Source organism: Bicyclus anynana, chromosome 3, assembly GCF_947172395.1.
Source record: "Bicyclus anynana chromosome 3, ilBicAnyn1.1, whole genome shotgun sequence".
Classification (NCBI taxonomy): Eukaryota; Metazoa; Arthropoda; class Insecta; order Lepidoptera; family Nymphalidae; genus Bicyclus; species Bicyclus anynana.
Window position 1 is genome coordinate 2,258,603 of NC_069085.1, and position 14,968 is coordinate 2,273,570.

The 14,968-nt window shown below is 34.9% G+C and overlaps 1 protein-coding gene across 5 annotated transcripts in view; it reads left to right on the top strand.

Moving 5' to 3' along the window:
- LOC112051885 (leucine-rich repeat-containing G-protein coupled receptor 5) overlaps window positions 1-14,968 on the top strand; it is a 406,796-nt gene that overhangs the window by 1,246 nt on the left and 390,582 nt on the right. The gene's annotated exons all lie outside the window — the stretch shown is intronic.

Below are 14,968 nucleotides of genomic sequence, written 5' to 3' on the forward strand. Positions count from 1 at the left end.
ATAGTTTAGGTAGGTAGGTATCTAGTTGGTCCATATTCGACGTAGACCACCAATCAGGTGCAAGCAGGTGTTAACAACCTATTGGAAACTTCATAATAATCATTAATTTTCATTAGCTATACAAAGTAGTGCAAACTGATTAAATGCTTGAAATAAATAAAGACGGGTAAGATATATTCATGTAAGTAACTATTACTTAGAAAGGGGTAAAATTTTGTTTGTTTTACTTGGTATAAATTCCTACAGATTTTTTTAAAGTATTTTTTTCAATACGTATTATAAATCAGCTTTAATAAGTACTGTCCATGAGAAGGATTCAAAATTTAAAAAATTCATTTGTTTTATACACATAAAGTGGATAAGGTACTTGAAGTATTTTTTTCATTTGATGTGTTTGTGTGATTAATTTAAAAATGTATATTTTTAAAATAATATAAGATTACATTATTGCTAAACCTAAAACAGCAGTAGTACCTACTATGGTTATAACTTCAACTAATATTTTAAATCTAAAAATCTTCAATTTGACTATTGATGATGAAAATAGAACCAAATGTTACTTACCTACGAAACTGAAAAAAAAATGTCTGCTGATTAAGTTATGGTTGTCAAAAATTTCAGTAATTTTTCTTCCAAATAACCTATTGGCAGTTAAGTTCCAAATAAAGTATAAAAATAATACTTACTTTCATACTTACTGTTATTTGGAACTTTGTGTGTGTAGTATAAATAACAAAAGGTAATTAATATTAATAAAAAGTAAAATATTTTTTAAAATTTTTACTACCCTATTATGGTAGGTAGGTATTACTTAGTGGTTTATTTTCATCGATTATAAACTGAATTAGGCTCTAGTATACCTATTTCAGCGCGGTGAACTATTACCCTAACCCCTCTCATGAGCGGAGACGTGAGCTCAAAAGTGAGCCGAATATGGGTTGATAATTTGATAAAATTTTAAACAGTTATAGTGAATGAAGTCGTGGGTGTTGGTTAGACCCATTAGAATCATTTACCTATCTAAAGCCCAGATTATAATTTTCGAATTAGATCAACAAATTTTTATGTAACTCTAAAAATTAAGGACTTTCCATACAAACTTTAAACCCCTAATTCACCCCTTCTCATTTTATTTTCGCAATAAAAAGTGTCTTATTACCTTCTTCGTATTATGGTCTTAAACCGTGCCAAGTTTTATTTGAATTCATTCAGTAGCTTCAGCGTGATGCCCGAATAACAAAAAAACACGGACAGACAGACAGACAAAAAAACGAAAAAAAATATTTTTAGCAAAAAAATTTTTGTTTTTTGTTGGGGGCATTATACTATAAAAATCGATACTGATAATTTTTTTTAAAATATCTTCAATGTACAGAATTGGACTTGCCAGTTTTATTATAAGTATAGATAGAAATAACAGCAAGTTTTTTGGGTCAAAACTGACGCCCTCTAAAATCTGCCGGCTCCAGCCTACTTGTAAATCCGCCACTGTATGTACAAAGTACATACATTTACGTTAGAGTTAGATACGTTCTACATATTCACGCTCTTTTAGATATCCACCATACGTTATGTGCTCGCCGATGCATGAAGAGTTCAACTTGTCTATTTAGGTAGAAGGTACCTATAGCAAATTAACGAATTTTAATTATGTTGTAAGTAGGTAGGTAATCTACGTAATACTATCTAATTTATTTTGACGGCCTCTGTGGCGCAGTGGTATGCGCAGTGGACTTACAAGACGGAGGTCCTGGGTTCGATCCCTGGCTGGGCTGATTGAGGTTTTCTTGATTGGTCCAGGTCTGGCTGGTGGGAGGCTTCGGCCGTGGCTAGTTACCACATTTAAGATTTAGCGTTCCGGTAACCGAAAGGGGTGTGGATTGTCATCCTACTCCTAACAAGATCACCTGCTTCCATCTTAGATTGCATCATCACTTACCATCAGATGAGATTGTAGTCAAGGGCTAACTTGTACAGAATAACAAAAAAAATAAAGGAATATTATACAAACCCCTCGGAAACCATGGATTTTTCCTGTTATAAAAAGTAGCTTATGTGTTAATCCAGGCTATAATATATCTCAATACCAAATTTAAGCTAATTCGGTTTAGTAGTCGAGGCGTGAAAGATCATGATCAAGATCATTCATATCATCAAAATCATCAGTTTTCGCAAATCTCGGGAAACCATGGATTTTTTCGGGATAAAAAGTAGTAGTAGGTATGTGTTAATCCAGAGTAAAATCTATTTCTATTCCAAATTTAAGCCAAATCGCTTCAGGAGTACAGGCGTTAAAGAGTAACAAACATCCAAACATTGAAACATCCATACAAACTTTCGCGTTTAAAATATTAGTAGGATACAGTTTATTAAATAAATAATTTAAATAAGTAGGTACTTATGTGATACAAATAAAAATTGTAGTCGGAAACATAAAAACAAAATTTCTTCCCACTGTTCAAGTTATTGAATCATAAATAGATAGGCGTTGGTACCTACATTATTTATCAGTTCTTATAAGAAAGATATGAAATATCTTTAAAATTGAGAATATTGTAGGCGACTTACGTAGTAGTAATTCAGTTTTATAATAATACTAGCAAACGCGCGACTTCGTCCGCGTGGAATTCAGTTTTTCACAAATCCCGCGGGAACCATGGATTTTTCTGGGATGAAAAGTAGCCTATATGTTAATCCAGAGTAAAATCTATTTCCATTCCAAATTTCAGCCAAATCGCTTTAGTCCACAGCGTAAAAGAGGAACAAACATACTTACACACTTCCACACTTGCACACTTACACACAAACTTTCGCCTTTATAATATTAGTGTGATTTCAAATCGGTTCGTTAGTTTCAGAGCCTATTCATTACATACAAACACACAAACAATCAAATCTTTCTTCTTTATAATATGAGTATAGATTATGATGTTCTGATAAGTCTTCTACCATTGAACATCGAGACACCGTGAAAATTGGCATCCTTATGTTTTTGATGTCTTGTCGACTAGCACAATTTCATCATTCATTCATTCATTTATTCATTCATTCATTCATCGGCGTTTTGTAATAAGAACAGCGTGAGTGTGGAATGCCTATGATATGATTTGTGCACCTTCAAGGCAAGAGTGAATAGGCATTTTCTAGGCAAGTGCGCTCCAACCTACACCTAATCATTGCTTTCTACCAGGCATGATTGTAGTCAAACTCAAGTCTATTCAGAATAAAAAAATCTATAACTTGCCTAGGCAAGTTTACACGAAGGTACAGTGATTAAGTTTATAAAGAAGCCTGTTCTATTATCGTTCTGAATACCCTTTGTTCAGTCCCAAATCAACGGAAACATCGCTTTCACAAACCAATCTCTGATTCAAAGTTCAAACAATGCGCGAATTAGTTATGAGAAATCTTCGATTCACGAACTAGTTCTTGTTTCTTTTGAAGGACGATTCGAACGCGAATCGGAACTTTAGGGTTGGCACAATTTTTTACTAATTAGAGAAAAAGAAAATTAAGCACACAAGTTTAGATTCCTTCTTCTCTATTTACGTTTTACTTGCAAGTTATACCTAAGTTATGCTCAGGTGTCACAAAGAAATTTATTGATTAATGATAATAATTATTGTGAAAATGATGATCTTATCAGAGCAACTGTTCAGTTTATTGCATAGCATATCTCAGCAGAAACTGCTGTCCGAACCGGTGCGCTGGTAGTCTCTTTAAATAGTCAAACTTGATGTTTCAATAGCGTCTGTAAACTAAGCCTATTTTAAATTAAATAATTTGATTTTATATATATTTGATTATCATATAAGAATTTGATTTTATATATAATTAATAATAGGATTTGAAAGAATTGAATTTAAACGCCGACACAATTTTGAACCGCCGACGCATTCAAATGAAATGATCAAAACTGTCTGTTGTGAAGATACCGACTAAAAGTCAGGTATTGTAAATTTTACGTGTGCCATTATGTGATGTACCTGATGTTTCTTTTGTGTGAAAAAAGAAAGATTTTTTTTGTAATAGAAAGATGGTTTTTGACAGAAGCTTTTTCAAAGTATATATGTCTAGTATAGTAATACAATGTAATTACAAGTTATTATTATTAAATGACACTGAATGAAATGTTTTTTATTATCTTTAAGTAATTTTAACTTGTTAATTGTTTTTTGTTACCAACCCTAATCGTAACGGTCAGTAAACAAAATATCCCAAAAATAACTACACATCTCCGCTTTTCCGTTACGTCGATTATCTTGGCTTCTGTCCAGCGGACAGTGGGCTACCCCGCAGTAATTGGACATCTACGAGAAACATTTTGACTTATTACTGTTTATGAGTCAGAACCAGTGAGTGATGTAACTAGGGTTGCCAGGTCGCCAAATCTAATAGCCGGAAAGACCAGCCAGTTTGGCCGGACATTTGAGTAGAAAGGTCCTTCCTACATTATTGAGGATTTTGTCTCATTATTAATAGATACGACAACAAAAATATGTAAAATCAAGCTTAAGAGTTTGGTTGAACGCGCTAATCTCAGGAACTACTGGTCCGATTTGCAAAATCCTTTCAGTGTTAGATAGCCCGTTTATTGAGGAAGGTCATAGGCTATATATTAACCGCGTATTACTACGGGAACGGGAACGGTCAGCTAGTGATAAATAAAATCGCAGTAGCACGCTCGGCGCTTGCTCGTTTGCGAAATGTAAAAACCCTAACAAACGCCAGACAAGCCGGACACCGTTTATTTTGGTCAGACACGCAATCAAAAAGCCTACCTATGTCCGGCTTTATCCGGACGTCTGGTAACGCTATATGTAACTATGAACTTCTAAAGGAAACTTCCTGAGACGCCTGCATTCAGCGCTGACTCGCTTGATATCGTCAGACTATTTGGGGCTGACCAACGCTACGCTATGCTAGCCACTCACCATCCAATAAGTCCACGTGCTTGCAGCGTTAACGGCAGGACATCCAATAAAACTGATCGTGTGTTGGTTGCGGTTTGCATGATGTCATGCAGCATGTACCTATTGGATGGTGAGCGGCTAGCAATACCGGTACGCTATCGCTATTTCAACATTATAGGACTACAGGGCGGACGAAGTCGCGGGCGTCCGCTAGCTTAATTATAATTCGTGATTTTTAAATAAAATACAAAACTCTTTTGTTCAGTCTCGAGTTTATCGCTGTGACCTTACAGAGATGTTTATAAACATTGCGACGTGAGTCGAGATCGGCTCTTTATCGAACTGGTTCTGAGAATGGTATAACACCATTCCGTCATCGGTGACCGTAGTTTGTACTGTCGCATTCTTCGTAAATTGTATTTGATTGCCGATACATGGGAGGTATGTGTGAATGGTGCTTTATTTTCCTTATGGAGTGTGACGTAACCTGTATGACCATTTGTGATTGAACGAGTGAATGCACTTTTATTGTAGACTTTAGAATAATTATAGAAATGTAATACAATATTTGGAGACTTCATTTTCTTATCTCTTACTGAATTACTAATATTAATAAAGAGATTAAGTTTGTGAGGTTGTTGATTCTTTTACCAATAAAAAACCACGTTATTTGCGAGTGAATATTATAAACGCCAAAGTGGATATTTGTATGGATGTTTGTTACTCTTTAACGCCGCAAATACTGAACCGATTTGGTTGATATTTGGAATGGAAATAGATTTTACTCTGGAGTCACACATAGGCACTTTTCATCCCGGGAAAATCCATGGTTCCCGAGTGATTTGTGAAAAACTAAATTTCACGCGGACGAAGTCGAGGTCGTCCGCTAGTAGGTTATATTTTTATCACCGTATTCCCACAGGAACGGGAACTACGCAGGTGAAACTGCGGGTCGTCGGAAAGTGTACGATAAATGAACATGTAACATAATTCACTAAATCACTATGGCATTCATGAAAAACTACTGATTTTATCTATGGATTCAGTCAGTAATCTGCGAAGTTAAAAAGTTCCCCTATGGATTGAGTAATACAAAGTAATGGCCCCCTTGATTTACTCATCCCAAACCCATAAGTGTAAGTAGTATGAAAATCCGTTCTAGTATTTTGTCTTTCCTTTCCAGCGAAGCGAAATAAGTACCTACCACGAGCACATAGCAGAAGGCTGGGATTGAACCTTAAACCTTCTAGAAAAAATATGAATTAGTAAATAAGTAATAGGTAACTAGCTACTTCATTTATGATTCATTTATAAAAACAATTCCCTATTAACATAAACTGTATTATTGTGTTAAGTTAGTCGTCCATTCCCGACCGCCTTATTATAAAAACACAAAAAAAAAAAGATAAAGGTCACTTGATACCGTCTTTTGATGGATTTCATTCCAAAAGCCGTCTAGACTTTCTAATGACTACTTTTTTATTCACAAAGTAACTAAAAGCAATTGATTTCTTAGTCGGTTTTCTTTTTGGTTTCTACCGGATACAGCGACTTTATTTTCAGTAAAGATAATTTGTGGTATTCTCAAGTACGAGTAAAATATGTATATTGTACTTGCTATATAGCTGATATACGAGTATACAGGAAAATACTATAAGAAACTTAAGCTTTTTTTTTTTCTTGACAAGTTAGCCCTTGACTACAATCTCACCTGATGGTAAGTGATGATGCAGCCTAAGATGGAAGCGGGCTAAGTTGTTAGGAGGAGGTTGAAAATCCACACTCCTTTCGGTTTCTACACGACATCGTACCGGAACGCTAAATCGCTTGGCGGTATGTCTTTGCCGGTAGGGTGGTAACTAGCCACGGCCGAAGCCTCCTACCAGCCAGACCTGGACCATTTAAGAAAATCTCAATCTGCCCAGCTGGGAATCGAACCCAGGACCTCCGTTTTGTAAATCCACCGCGCATACCACTGCGTCACGGAGGCCGTCAAGAGCTTAGGTTCTTATCCTAAAAATATAACAATAAGTCTTAGTATGATAACTATATTAGGTAGTATCTATTATAACTACATATATTAGAAATGCAAATGTTTACGCTTTCACGCCTATATTTTTTCAAGTTTTATTATTGTAGTAGCAGAGGCAAATTTGTCCTCGTGGAATTAAGTTTTTTACAAATCCCACGGGAACCAACGATTATTCCGGGATTAAAGTAGCATATGTGTTAAATCAGAGTAAAATCTTTTTCCATTCTAAATTTCAGCCAAATCGCTGTACAAAGGAGGTAAAAACATACACACTTGCACACAAACTGTCGCATTATTAGTGTGATAGTGTGATGTGATGTCAAGTCTGAAGTGTGATGTGAAGTGTAGTGTGATGTGATATTATATTTTATCTCCACATTCCCATGGAAACTGGAACTACGCGAATCAAGTCGCAGGCATTCGTTAGTATCTTATAAAGTCTCAATTAAGTCAGTAAGATCTTCCTTCAACATAATTTGTAAGTGAAGCCCGGAGGTTATTTAACCCAGATATTTGAGCGAGATTAGCACATGTCCTTTAGTTAGTTTGCTCGGCCGCCAACTTCGCCTTAGGTCAAAGGCGGGGTAACCAATTTGATTGATTAGAACTAAAATAAAGTTACTGTGTACTACTGTGTACCCGGCGGTTTCACTGGAGTAGTTCTCGTTCACGTGAGAATACGAGGAATAACAAACCATATTCGGCTCACTGTTGAGCACGAGTCTCCTCTCTGAAAGAGAGGGGTTAGGCCAATAGTCCACCCCGCTGCCTAATGCGGATTGGCAGACTTCACACACCTAGAGAATTAAGAAAATTCTCAGGTAGGGTTTCCTAACGATGTTTTTCCTTCACCGTTTGAGACAAGTGATGTTTAATTTTTTTTTAATCCACATAACTGAAAAATTGGAGGATCGGATTCTTTTTTTTTTAAATCCACATAACTGAAAAATTGCAGGTGCATGCCCCGGACCGGATTTGAACCTACGCCCTCCAAATCGAAAGCAGAGGTCATATCTACTGGGCTCTATCATCTCTTATATCTATCTCTCAAACAAACGTTTGATTAAACAGACGTATATTGTCGGATACGTTGGTTTAATCAAAGATTAATGACTGGACGCAGAGTAAAAGATTAAATACATCCATGGACGTTTTAGCGCGTCCAACACTAAAGATTCTCTAAGGACTGCAATTCCACGGTAGTCAAGGAGTGTTATTCTTAAAACGGTCGTAAAATATCTGGAAACCAGAACTTCGGTGTTTTATTTACGTTTACGCTATTAAGTCGTTTTAATGTATTCGTTGATGGGGTTTTACTTAAACGGTGCTTAAGGTTTTTATTTGATGCACTGCACCGGCTGTTACCGGGCTTAATTTAGGGTTGTCACGAATTTTTAAACCTGCCCCGATGGTCCTGTAGTAAAGGTAGTAAGGTAAAAAGCTAGGGATGATGAGGTTCTGGATTCGAGTTTAGGGTTGAGCTGTAATACCGAATAGTGTTTTTAGCTTTCCTAGAAATTCCGAGTTTAAAAGTTGGTGGTTATTTTTTTGACTCACGGTATGTTTTCGCTCTCGTTCGATATGAATAACAGCTAATAGCGATGGTTACAGAGTCAAATATTATTATATACACCCACCAACCCACTATGGAGTAGTTTGGTGGTAAGCGTCATAATCAATTAAGTGAAGAGGCCAGTGACTGCTGCTTATATAATAAAAACATCAAAACAGCTGTTTTTTAATTTTTTTTTTGTGACTAGTTAACACAGACTGTTAGTCTGTGTTAGTAGTTCTTATTTTTGGGTTGTAGCTGTGTGTACTTGTTCAACAATCACTCGAAAACTAATGCACCGAGTGTCATGCCATTATCCCGGACTAATCTTGGCAGTCTTTATTCAGTATTTAATTAAAAACGGCTACAAAACTGTGTACAAACGTTATATGATCAGCTTTATTTATTCAACAGTTGACTAGCTTGTTATTTTACTTGCTACGTATTCTCGTACGGAATTACAAAAACATTCATCCAATGGCGCGTAAGAGTTTATCTATCAGTAAACTCGATAGAAAAAATATGAGTCCTACAGTATAGATGAGATAGAAAAATAAGCCATGCTTATTTAACATCTAAAAATCGACAACCCTACCAAAAACATTTGTGGTCATATAAAAAATGGTTTCGAAAAAACTCGTATAAGGGCAAACAAACTCAGTAATCCCGACTTTCCAATTGTGTATTTTTTACGATACTTTTTTTCCACGCGCGCCGCCAAAGTAAACAGTGACGTCACACAAACAGATGCTCAAACGTCACGCTCTATTATTTGTCACGAGTCGATATCTCCAGAATTAATAGACCGATTAATCGGCTGTAACATTGTAATTAATATGGTACAAATATATTTTATTCAAGTGGCTAGAAATTGTACAGATTTATTTTATATCGTCTTCTAAAACTCCTTCGTAAATTCGATGCGCGTTTTTATATGGACCGATTTCACAGAGATAACTTGACGGATTTAATTAATTTTACTTCTATTTAAGTATCTAGTGCACTCTCCGAGATCCTTTTACGCATCCTTCTAAGATTATTTAAAAATAGGTAAATCATTATTCATTGTAATATTTGTGTCAATTGTCTTCTTGTATTAAGTAATGCTGCAAAAGAGATTAAAATAGTAGATTTTGTTTGTTTGAAGAGGACGATATTGAAAAAGGAATTCATGTTGGACGGTCGGCTAATCACACACAGAAAATATTTACAAATGCTGTAAAGCTTTTGAACTAAAAACAAAATGAAAATGTCTTGAACTGAGTTGTATAAAAACATTTGTAGTATTAACAAAAATATAAAGTAGCCATTTATTTTTCATTCATTAGATTTTATCACTTTATACAGAAAATACTTATTACTCATTTAAATAATAATAATGGTGTGTGTAATACGGAGTAAATTGTTATTTTTAACGGCTCATTTGCTCATCCACGACCGAGGATAATGGCCGCCGGACAGCTGTCACGGCTGTCAGTTCTAAAGGGGAATGTCCACCAGCCCATACAACGTTGGCCCAAGAAACCCAGTTACGCCCCCCCATAAAAGTATATGGAGATGATAATATGATGTATAAATAAGGATTTGGTTAAATAATTTTTTTAATAAAAGTTTGCTAGACATAAAAAAAAATATTTAATTTATCACTCTCACTGCTCAAAAAGTACACCGGAGATGAAGTAACATTAAAGCTGTACATGAAAAGATTTATTGTTTTATGTAACCAACAAGCTTAACAAATAAATCAATAAATGAAACAACCAACCAACCAGGCAGTGGCGTGCATATGGTTGTCGATCAGGGTATGCACTAGTAATAAAATTAAGCAAAGTGGAAAAATCTGTATTTACTAATGAAGACAACTCTTAGGATATGCAGTACTTTAATGCATGTATGAAGTGCACGCCACTACTTGGAGGCCATTGGATCAGCTTCTACTAGAAGAAATTATTGTAATGATGTTAACAATTGTAAATTATAATATTGTATTACTTTTTATAAAAAAGAGTGACTGTTGAGTTTCTTGCTGACTCTCCTCAGCAGAATTTGTCTTCCTATCTGGTGATGAGGTCTGTCTGTATGTCTGGAGATGGACAAATAGTCAACCTTATTATTTCAAAAGTGCTTGTTTGTAAAACCAAGGCTTAGTTTACAAGCACTGTAAATAAATGAATTGTGTCCCGGCTGTTGTTTGTGTTTTATAATTTAATTTAAATGTTTCTGTTAAGCCAAGATATAGATAAACTGTATGGTGTGTGTTAAATATTTTCTTAATCTAAATGATTATTATACATACTCATATTATTTTTAATAATGAAGCAAAATCTTCAATTTGTAAAATGGTTCAAGATTGTGTTGTATATTGATTGTAAGAGAAAACAATACTAATGAGGCACATAATAATTAAATTGACAAAATAGACGTACCTACCTACCTATATAGTTCATAACAGTTAGCCTGTTGGAATTGAGTTGGAAAGATGCTGCTTTATCAGTCGTTTTCCAGCAATTTTGACAAACTTGGGATGACGCTGGATAACTGAAATAGTAATAAAATATGAAAATCCAGCAAATAATTTAATCAGAGTTTTAAAATTGGTTTACTTAGTGGATTTAATAATGTTATGTTATTCCACAATTTATTCGTCGTCATCATCAACCCATATTCGGCTCATTACTGAGCTCGAGTCTCCTCTCAGAATGATAGGGGTTAAGCCAATAGTCCACCACACTGGCCCAATGCGGATTGGCAGACTTCACACACGCTGAGAATTAAGATAATTCTCTAGTATGCACAATTTATTACTGTTTTAAAATTGGTTTAGGGTGTGAAAATGTAGCAAACTGACATACAAACTCACAGTTCACATTTAATATTAATCAGGAAAGTAGGATAAATATACTATAATACTTTTATGCACTAAATATTGCTTGAACAAACCATCAACAATGCAAGAAAACCTATGTGCTGTCCTACATCTGACTAGATGTTATGCCTTCTACGCCAGTAATTACACAGTAAATGTACTTTTTAATACAGCAATATTGGTTAGTCATAAAAATACACTGAGCGACACTTTAACACTTATATGGGAAACTACACTCTGTTGTGACTTGACACAATAACATGACAAAAATTATTAAAGTTATACATATTATTTCTTATGAATAATAATCGTTTTTCACATTAAAAATGGATCAAACATTATTTATGCTGCCTGCACCTGCTGTGTCCTTGTTTACGAGCATGTTTCAAACAGAATGTATTCGTATTTTCGTGACATTTTATTGACAATTAATGCCAACTATAATAATTTTAATATTGATATTAACATTGATTAATGCAGCGTAAATGTCCTCTTGTATTTACATCTGAGAGCTGAAATAAACTTGCAATTTTTCCGGTTCAGGGTCAACATTATTCGAATTTCGAATTTAACTTCGTGCAAGTTTTATTTATATTATAGCTGTGGTTTGAAAAATTATAATTCGGTTCAAAAAATACTGAAGGTAAACAGAAAACAGACAAAACCAGTAAATTAATTCAATGACATTAGCTAATTAATAAAATGAGAATGACATTGACAATTATTGACATCAACAGAATATCTGTCCAAAAGTCAAATCGATGTTGCCATACGAAACACGAAAAATCGAATAACTTCGTATCGATTTCTAATTGAATAATTTTATTACTAGAATAACACGTCATTGTTTTCACCATCTTTTACACGACGCAATGGTTTTTTATTGGTTTTCAATAATAAATAAAGTGATTCAAGAAGAAGATTTATACAAGTAGTTTGTCATGATATTGCGTTTTCACCCGGACAAAATTGCGGACGCCTGCAATTTTATGTCAATGTATTATGTAAACATAATATATTATCTACAATATGTATACTATTTATACATACATAGAAATATATAGAATTTGATTTAGTTAGATCGGATGAAAGGAAAAAGTTATCGGAAGAAAGGGATTGAATATCAACTATTAAGACCACTTTGACCACTTATTTATATCAGCTTAGTATAGCTGTAGCTTGCGCGTTGGCTGATCGTGAAAAACCGCATTGCACGCGCCGAAGTTACGGGCTTGCGCTACTACTCATATTATATATTATACTAGCTGACGCCGCGCGGTTTACCCGCGTGGTTCCCGTTCCCGTAGGAATGCGGAGATAATATATAGCTTATAGCCTTCCTCGATAAATGGGTTATCTAACACTGAAAGAATTTTTCAAATCGGACCAGTAGTGCCTGAGATTAGCGCGTTCAATTAAAAACAAACAAACAAACTCTCCAGCTTTATAATATTAGTATAGATAGTATTTAAATGGCGCAGTTGGTAATGTTTCTACGCAGTGATCCTAGGTTCTTAATGTTATGCTCGATTATTATTATTATCCATTTAAATATCGATTAAACTAAAAAAATCAGTTGAGTTCTTAGTGGTTGGTTATTGCGAAAAATATAATAGGTACTTTGATATCAAGAAACGTTTTATAATGTCGACTATGCAATGGTTTTTAAAGAGTGAGGCAGATATTATAATCAAAAACATTATAATCTATTACAACTTTTGCTTTTCCAGGTGATTTTGTTGTAGAAAGAGATCGATTATTATTATTCGGTTAAAATATTGATTAAACCAAATAAATCACTTAGCTGGCAACACTGTTCATGTTCGTGTCTTCAAAAATGTCATACAACAACTATAATATTGTCAAATATCGTTGTGAAACTTGTTTTTTTGGGAAAGTTATAGCAAACCGCTATGGATAAAGTAATTTATTCATTATTAAACAAAAATTATCAAGTATTTTTTAGTTTTATGCAAAGTGGGGGGCGGGGACGAAAGGTCTGGGCCGGGAATGGACATTCCCCTTTAAAATAAACATTTCATTTTTATTAGGTTTATATGACGCAGCATTTGCGCGGGAACGGTGGAACTTTTTTTTCAACCTTGGCTTTGGGTTCCAGTCAAAATTGATCGTATAAAAAATTACTCGTGTAACACACCCTTTCTATTTTTATAGCAAATTCAAACCTTGGGTTACAAATTATATTTAATTTTTTAAATTTCGATTTTTGGGAGCCACATTTTTTTTTAAAACGGCACGAAATCGTAAATGAATCTCCCGCTAGGAATTCTATTCGCAGCTGTGAGCGTCATAAAGCCATAGGTTATTTACTTGTTTGCTCGTAAAGCAACTATTTTAACTATCGGAATAAAAACATTAGGTATGTTGTAACTTGTAACCCATCCGCAGTTTACATCTACATAATGAAATAAAAACATCTCAATATGGTTATATTTACAAGACTCCCATAGAATAACTCTATCGATTCAAAACCCACGATTCCAGGACAAAAAAACAAGGGTGATTTTTTAATCAAATTGTTTTCGTAGATTGTTTGTAAAAGATATAAAAACTTACTCTAATATGAACCGTGCGTGCGTGTTCGATTAATTTTTTTTCAATTGTTTCTTTTTTCGTGTTCCAAATCCAAATATGTTAAATATTGTGGCAGATGGTATGTAAACGTGTGCCTTTTTAAGTGTTGCCAACGTTATGAATTTAATTAAATTTTATTCGTAGCTGTTAAACGAAGGCGCTTTGGAGGGGTAAGCTTCGCCCATATTTAATGTTTGCTTCCAAAGCGAATGAATTAATAATAATTTACGTCGTTTGAAAGACGTAAAGTTTATACGACACGCGTTAATATAACGTTTTGCCTATTTTATTAAAGGTTTTAATTGGAGGGAACGGGGCTATTGAATTTTCCTACGTAGAGCACGTTAATCTAAACGTTCTGGGGTTATTACGTACCTGTAAATTCATTATTATTAAACTGTTAACTACTTCGTAACGCTTAATGTATCTTTTATTATCCGGTAATTTATCTTAGGGTATTATTTAAATATTTATATTGGGTTACGCCGACGTCGTTGCCGAAGAGCCGCGATAGTGCAGTGGATATGACCTCTGCCTTCAATTCCGGAGGGTGTGGGTTCGAATCCGGTCCGGGGCATGCATCTCCAACTTTTCAGTTGTGAGCATTTTAAGAAAATAAATATCACGTGTCTCAAATGGTAAAGGAAAACATCGTGAGGAAACCTTCATACTAGAGAATTTTTTTAATCTGCGTGTGCGAAGTCTGCCAGTCCGCATTGGGCCAGCGTGGTAGACTATTGGTATAACCCCTCTCACTTTGAGAGGAGACTCGAGCTCAGTAGTGAGTCGAATATGGGTTGATAACACGCGACGTCGGAGCCGTGATAGCCCAGCGGATATGACTATTTTTATCTACCACTAGCTGACGCAACGCAGTTTCGCCCGCGTGGTTCCTGTTCCCGTAGAATATAGGGGTAATTATAGCCTTCCTGGGCTATCTAACACTGAAAAAAATTTCCAAATCGGATCAGTAGTTCCTGAGATAAGCAAACAAACAAAATCTTCAGCTT